The 8,686-nt window shown below is 35.9% G+C and overlaps 2 non-coding genes across 2 annotated transcripts; one reads left to right on the top strand and one right to left on the bottom strand.

Annotated features, from left to right (window-relative positions):
- Window positions 1–422: 422 nt before the first annotated feature.
- Trnap-cgg lies at window positions 423–494 on the bottom strand. Its single transcript has one exon. It is a non-coding gene; the product is annotated as a tRNA-Pro (tRNA).
- A 1,759-nt stretch (window positions 495–2,253) lies between these two features.
- Trnaa-agc lies at window positions 2,254–2,326 on the top strand. The gene has a single exon. It is a non-coding gene; the product is annotated as a tRNA-Ala (tRNA).
- The last annotated feature ends 6,360 nt before the right edge of the window (window positions 2,327–8,686 follow it).

The following is an 8,686-nucleotide window of genomic DNA, read 5'->3' as shown; positions in this document are numbered from 1 at the left end:
AAAAAATATCGATAAATTAATAATTTCATATCAACGCTTCAAACTTGGTTATATTTTATAATCCATAACGATATTTACACGTGGATAATATAACACAACGTGTGAATAATGCAATGAATGAAATCAATCTGTTAATCCTGTTTCACAAATAGTCCATTGAGATTTAGCTGCCAACTGACTGGTGCTTCTTTGTCTACATGTATAATCCAGCCAAGGGAAAAGTAAAATTGCTTAAAGTTACTAATGTAACCACAATTAGTACATTTATAATTTAACTTCATATTTTGTTGTGCATTCCACATGAGTTGAACTCTCCATTCATTGACTAAAAAGAATAACGGTTAAATGGAATATTATACCATTAAATCTGTAATTATCAACCCTATGAGTAATTAAGAAAAGAACAAAAAAAGATTTACCTTGGGCTCGTCCGGGATTTGAACCCGGGACCTCTCGCACCCGAAGCGAGAATCATACCCCTAGACCAACGAGCCGACTTGAAAAATTTTTTTATGTTAATCATTACCAAGCTCTTGATTAAATAAATAAAGTATAATTATTAACAAGTTATTAAAAACAAGAAACATCAAGTCATCGTATTTTCAGAAAGTTTCGCTTGTTTGGAAACAACGAAAAGTGAGAATCTTGTGAATGTTTTTGCCTCGTATCTTATATCCCAACCATTTAGCTCGTCGCGTTTGTTTTTCTAACACCTGGAAGTGTTATCACAGCGAACAACGGAGAATGGTAATTTCTTATTCTTTCATATTCGCCGTTAACTTTTCTGTACATCAGCCGTTCAAATAGCTTAGACTTGTGCATGTTCCGGAAAATTCAAGGAAACCAATGGAACAAGAGCACACAGAGATAGAAATCGACGAGCCGATATCGGCTCGCGTCATTGTTAATCACAGTTGATCGGCAAAAAATTCAGAAGAGTCAGCATAGTCGACTCTGTTCGGGATTTGGAGTGGCCGTCCGTTTATGATTCGGACAGCACCTTTGCCTTTGTTGTTCAAAAGTCCAAACCTTTCCAAGTGATTTCCTATCTCCCAAGTGATACTTAACCTCGTTAAGAGGTTATGATCAGCCCAAGTGTCCGATGGGTCAAGTCAAAGGAAATAGTTATAAGGAAAATTAGTATATAAAGACCAGACTAAGTTTCTGGAAGCAATATCAACAAAATCTTACAATAGTCTTCATCAAAACGTCAAACTCTTCGTGTATACTAAAAGGTGCAAATAAATAACCATACTACCCGGTATATTTAATTTACCTCCACCTTGAGCGTTAATTTCGTTCAAGGTTCGCGATATCAACCGATCGGTTGCAACCTGACTGATCGGCACTTAGTTGAGAATTCGCAACAGACTTCACTTTTTAACAATCGGCAGCATGAGTCGCGCTCGAGTCATCGCTGCTTTTCGTTTCATGTTCCGTGCTCGATTTATGCGCGATCCTGTCGCGATCTCGCATCACGATTTAATCCGCGTGTAAGTAGGTAGTACTTTGAGTTTTTTATTTTACTGAGAATTATTAATATTCTGCTTAAACTGCGATATTTTATAATTTATTTCATAATATGCACGTATATTATTATTAACGCGTACTTGTTTATCGTTAAAACATAATGTTAAAAAGGTTTGTCAAAACAGAAGGTTAAAGCTATTTTCCACCCAATGTTATCATTGTATATATAATTCTATGATATACAGTGTTAAGTTCTTAAACTATGAAAATTACGTTTGAATTATGCTTTAATAGTAACCGAATGCAAGTTGACCTATAATTTAGACAACGTAAATGTGGCTTTTCGTTTCATGGAATCCATACTAAGTACGTACATTATTTACTAAGAATTTCCTTGCATAACGCCGATAGTTAAGAAACAATGATATGACCATGAATATGTGTGGTGATTGTCACGGCCAACATGTTTAATTGTATCACTACCATGAACCAGAACTGTTTTATGTTTCTTATACAAATTCTAACTTGAACATGTTTTAACAAAAGAAAAAGTTAGCATTCCTTTATCTAGAAACATACAAAAATTAAATTTGATGTGAAATGTAACATTTTTACAGTCCTTAATAAACATTTTAATACTATCGCAATAATATTGATTTAGATCGTTCAATATATGCATTTCATGCATTATTATGCGTTTTGTAATGTGAAATAAGTAAAAACTTCATATCATATAAAAATAAACGAATATAAAAATATAAGATAAAAATGTCGTAAAATACCGGGGGCGTAGCTCAGATGGTAGAGCGCTCGCTTAGCATGCGAGAGGTACCGGGATCGATACCCGGCGCCTCCAAATCGGAACATATTTTTTTAAATAAATTTTATAATTTTACATAATAAAATTTAAAATTTTATTTCATCCTTAAATGGTACTATCATTAATTAAATACGGAATAGACGTGAGATTATATGAAATTTCGCATCTCGCATCCTGAAATACCGACCTCGAAAAGAATCGGAGCTTTTATTACGTCCACTACAATTTACAACACTACAATTTACAACGTTACGTTTATTGTAATTAGTTCGTTTGAACGTGCTCCGTTTATTCAAACAAAATCTTAGTTATTGCCATGTTAATGCTCAATTAAACAAACTTCTGGTCATTATGTTCGTTTATCTGAACGTGAACTATTATTATGGTACATTTACACTAGGCGAACGGATGCTCGTTTATTCTCCATTCTAGTATAAATAAAAAATGAAAGTGGAAACGTATATCTGTTCGTGTCTCCACGATATACACGTAAGAAAGTGAGAACAAATGCTTCAAATGCGCTTCTGTTGTTTTCATTGCAAAGAGTGAGCGAATGATTTCATGGCCTGTTGTAAATGTTTCGTTAATTTTAAACGACAAAAGGAAATCGATGGACGAGGGATCTCGTCCGTGGTTCTATTTGTACTAAATGTGAAGATAACTTTTTCTTAACATACGGGCATAATTAAACTTTTTAAGCTTTTTGAACTTAATAACTACAGTTTTCAAATTTTGATTTTTAAACAATAGGAGTACGTACACATATACATGTACTCGACAACATGTTATAAATTATAAAGAGCGTAATAAGACCTTTAAATGATCGGTATTACAGGAGATGTGTCACGGTGTTCCGTAAACCACAAATGACTCGAGTTATCGAGTTATCTGTGGAGCTATCGAGACGTGGAATCTTTTCGATAGTGTGTCGAGTGTTTTAACGGACCGTCATAGAGGGCAGAGTAGACGAGAATTGGCGTCTTCTCCCCTTTTATCTTAAAATATTGATAAAATACATAAACGTTATATATTCAAGGTTGGTAATTTTTTAATTTCAGTAGTTATTATTTATCCTTAATTAATAAAATTAGATTACTAAATCGCGTTAGTTTTGGTACAAAATACATAATACATATTGTTTAAAAAATTATTAATCGATAGGTTGACAAATTTATAACCTCATAAAAATAGTATAATTGCTTAAAATTCCAATTTCTTTTAATAATAATATTAATTTATGACTTTTTCAAATGTAATTCATTTTTTGTGGTAAAGACTGTATTCCCTTTATTTCTTTCGTTTGTTGCTATACCCTCGTACATGTTATCGTCCTTCTTAGTTAGTTACTACTTTATATATCGCTATTTCGTGTTGTTCCGCAAAACAACGCGTATAAATAGGCGAAACAAACTTTCCCGCGCAATATGTTTCGCGCCACAGAGTACCGAACTAACAAAGACGAAAATTTTTTGCTTATATGTAAATCAACATCCATTCTTTCCATATAAAATAGTACGTATTTCTTCTGTAGGAAATTTTAGTCTTTAATTTCAACAAATATGTTCTACAAAGGAAATTTATACGAAGATATTTCGATGTAATAGGATTGAATTAAACAGCAAGTTGTTTACGTCATGGTCAATTTTAAATAAATAGAAATTTGAAACCTATCAATCGAATATCATTGACATGGTTGCTTCTGAATAACTTTTTCATCAAAATTTTCAAATACCTAATACAATACCTAGATAATCGAATTACTTTATCTTCTACATTCATCTTGTTTATATCTTATAATTAAATCTTACTACTTCAGGTACATTCGACCTAAACCAAATAGTATTGTACTTTCAATACTATACACATTAATTTCAATGTCGTATTCGAAAAATTACAAAATGTCTCATAGGATAATTAGTATTAAGTACAATAGCGTATAGGGATATGGTATCACGGTATGGTATTTCCCATGATATATAATCCCTTTTATTACACAAAGATACAGTTGTAACAAATTTTCAGCTTATTATCCGTAGCTGAAATAAGCAGATAGCATAACTAAGAAATTCAATTTGGAATTTGGATTACAAGATTCTCAATGAAATTCGAATGAATTGATAATCGGAAGATCGTACGTGGAAGGTAATTGTTTTGTGGATTACATAAAACTGCTTAACTCATAACCACACGAGAAGAATTTCTATAGCCAATCGGAATACTACAATGAACATTTACCGCACAAGGACTGAACAGTGAAAGCATGCAAAATAACGTAGAATTATTTTAATGAGAATCAGTGTCAGGAAATTGTTTATTAGCGAAAAAGAATCTTAAGAGAATCATAGTTGAGAATTTGTACGAAGAAATTAATACAAACTGAATTATAGAAGATGGAAAGAAAATTTTGTTTTATGATAAATACAAATATGATTTAGGTATTAGGTATTATATATTACATAATATAGGTTAAGAGAATAACGAACACCGTATAACAATATCACTATATGTATAAAATTTCAATAGTTAAAAATATCGAAACAAGTTTCCTGGAAATGCATTTTCGGCATTCTCATCGCTATTCATTATGAAGATATATGTATGTAGATATAGATATAAGGAAGAAGGCGTTGTTGTAGATTGCAGAAAATATATCGCTTTTCAACTTGATAATAAATCATTGTAACATACACAGGTATCTAACGCAATGGTGATAAGACACAAGAAACGTACAAGCGTTATGGCATCCAGTTTAATCAGCTGTTTTAAGTGGTGAATTCATGGTGAATTGAAGCGATGAAACTGATGAAACCCCTTATGAGTTAATTGAGTATCGTATATCTTTCGTATTCGAAAATTATATATAAATAATTCCGCATCCAACAATTGTTATGAAGCACGTTTTGTAGGTTCCTAACCTATAACGAGGATTTTCTTCGGAAGAGATATTGATTTATAATGGCAAAGGAAATAACGATAAATTTTGAAGCCCACGAAGCCTTCGGCGGACCGACAGGCTTCGTGATACCTCTTATAAATCGTTGATTACAAATGATCTGTTCGAACCATTTCTTGCTCGGAGTAGCGAAGACATCGCTTTCCCATAAAATCCGAATTGAAATTAAGTATCGGACGAAGAACAATTTGACGAACTTTCACGAGTGTTACCGAGAATATCGAGTAGTCTGCTAACCAGATATTCATTTCCGAATATCAAATTCTCCAGCTTAGTTCGGGATAAGAAGAACCAAATGGTCTGAAAAATTCTTCCATCTCTGTCGAAAATATTTTATTGTCAAATAAAAAGATCGGTCGCCAAATGTACATTGGTCCATCTAATTTTTCATTTTGTTCTAGTACGTTGGGCCTCTTCTACGAATCTGTCGGAAAAGAGAATAAAGACTACCTCTAGACACTTACAATGTTTTTCATTTCTCTGAAATCTGATCTCGAGCGATATCTTCTTTTCCCATAGCCCGGTTCGATTTGTTAAAGCCCATCGATAGCTCGCGGAACCATCGTTGTCCAACGGACGTCCGGGATTAATGTTCGGCGGACCGACAGGCTCGCGTGTCGCGTGTTTGAACGAGCGCGTGAAAAAGCGTGACGAACGATGTATACGTGCGCGGCGTGGCTGCATCATGCGGCCGCGTCTTGCAACAGGCAACAGGCCACGCATGCAGATGAACTCGCGGGCCACGTCGATACTCTAGCAGCAGGGGTTCCGTCGATTGAAAAAGGGACAGCCGATAACAGCGCGAAGGGTAGATGAAATGGGGGTTCGTTTACCCCTGGAAGAGTCACCCTGTCCTCATCGATCCTCATCCTCCGCCTTCTCCACAGGCGTCTCCTCTTTTACTCCCTGCTACACTCCCTCTCTCGCACCATCGCTGCTACACCATCCTCGCGCGTAGCGCCTCATTCTATTTCTACTTCCATCCCTGTTCTCTCCCTACCGTACACTCGACGGTATCGTCTCTGTCTCGCTGCTTCCTCGCCACCGTGCGATACTCTCTCTCGTCCCACCGTTTCTCCGCGTGTCTCTCTGTTGCGCTTGGCCCGGCACTCCCGTTAGCGTCGCGAAGAAATTCACTTTCGCGAAAAAAAAGCCCGCGAAAAATCGATGCTAGCCGCCTATTGGCCGCGTGGCCGGTGGATCGTAGCTGCATTGGCGCTCGCGGCCTCGCAGGCGTGGCTTAAAGATGAGCTCTCGCTATGTCATCGTTTATATTGATCCTATAGTCGGGCAAGCCGGTGTGGAGAACACGAACGGTGCGTGGTGTGTGGCGTGGGTGCGCACACCGACGTCAATCCGCACCAGCACACGCTCATCCCACGCGAGCTGGCCCGTACACGCGCGGCCAAGCACACGTCCAACAGACGCGCGTTCCATTTCCGTTTCCACGCTCACCTGTCCGCGGAACGTCGCGCCACCAACTTATGCCGCGTTTCTACGCACCGAGAAAACAGTTTGACATAGAGGGGGCCGCGCAAGAATGCTCGGCCGTGCCTGTACTCGAAGATCTTTCTTTGAAAGGAACTGCAGGTGTTGCATCACCGACGAACGCGATTTTCGTTTAGAGAAGGCTGCGCGCTTTGAGTTTAAAACGCACTCTCGCGTATACGAACTGGCACGGCTATACGAGACGCTTCGAGTGTTTGTACGCTTAAGAAATATCGTTTTTAAATAGAGCGACGTGCGAAGATAGACTATGAAAGATTGTGTTTATGTTATGCAAGTTTGTTGCATGTACACGCATAAATATTCATCAATTTCTCCTGTAGTCTGCTTTTTGGCGAAGAAAATTCTTTTTACAGAAAGCGTATAATTTATTTTCTTCGCGCTACTAATTTCCAGCACATTGACGTTCGTTATATTTCAGTCTAAATACGAAAATCGAAGTTTGTGTTTTGTAGTGTTTCATAGATTAATTTGCTTATAGAAGTTGAAAATTTAATACAGATATGGAAAAAGAAACGTTCCAAATTATAGAACCCTTCTTGGAAAATCTGTCACGAGTTTGCCTAATTACCAATCAAATTATTATATATATATATCGAAGTTATTACAAATTCTAGTTTTATTGAAGCATCGTATGCATATGCTTTTATGTGCATATATGTACGTACGTAGATAGCGTGGAAGTAAACCTCGGATAATACTTTCTGTCGATACCTGAATCTTTCATTCACTGGTAAATTATCGAATCGGGGAATTCCGAGGTCTATAGTTGCGAAGAATGCATTGGGGAGTTTGTGATTAATTTATCTACTGGGAACTCTCTTCATTATGAATGGCATATATGTATGTATATTTGGGTTAATGGTGCCAGCTGGTTTGAAGCCAGAATAGTCTTCGAGGTGGGTAGGTGGTAAGAAGTAAAGCTCGAATCTTCATATACGTAAGTTCTTCTTCATTTTATATGACAGACAGCTTGCCTTCTCGGTTCTACTGAAACATTTGAATATTAGAAAAACGTAAAAAGTTGGAAAATTCTCTTTCGGCGATATTCAATGAATTTATCTTTCCATCCTTTAATTCGGAATTTTTATCATTTAGATATTATAACAAAGAAGATTATAATGTTTTCCTTTTGTTAGGGAAATAAGGAAATTGGAATACTTTTCTGCAATTAAAACATCGTCTTTCCAATATTTTGATTTGGTCACTTTTAAAGTATGAACTGACAAATATTGTATCATTTTAAATATGTCCATAAACGACACGGTTTACTAGCAAACTAATGGACGTTATAGGTCGTAAAGTTAAAATATAGAGTACGAAATCTATGTATATCGTTTAAATAAGCGAGGTAACGATATGGTAATGATATTAATAATATATCGTTCGTACAGCATACAGTTATGATGTACCACTATAATCCATACCATTCACATAACTGAATTGCATTAGTAATTTCACTATCAATATTCAAATAATCCTGATGTCAACATAATATGAATAAACTGATCACTAAAACAATCATTTTCTAAATACGAAATGATACAAGAGATAAAAAAAATATGTATATAAGTATGTACACATGAAGATGAAAGAAAGCAAAACATTAAAGAAATACTAATGTTTACTTAGATGGTTCACATAAACTATCGTTGTTCGTTCAAGATGTAAAATTCAGAGAGGCGTTTTAAACTTCGCAAAGAAATCTGCGCGAGTCGATCAATGACATTATAAGAACGACGTAGCATAATGACACTATTCACGGAAGCAGTACGATCATGATATCTCAAATGAAAATGAGCTAACGTTGTACATCTAATGCCAAGGTGATAGCTGCGTAAGTCGTAATTTTTGTCTTTGACACAAAACTAAAAAAAGATAGAAGCAGTCGATAATGTACAGCTGGTACACGTATCAAACTTGAGATGTGTTGAGTT

Source organism: Bombus vosnesenskii, unplaced genomic scaffold (assembly GCF_011952255.1).
Source record: "Bombus vosnesenskii isolate JDL3184/JDL3185 unplaced genomic scaffold, Bvos_JDL3184-5_v1.1 scf7180000016279, whole genome shotgun sequence".
Taxonomy (NCBI): Eukaryota; Metazoa; Arthropoda; class Insecta; order Hymenoptera; family Apidae; genus Bombus; species Bombus vosnesenskii.
The sequence above is the reverse complement of the archived record's forward strand: the minus strand, read 5'-3'. Positions and strand labels throughout refer to the sequence as shown.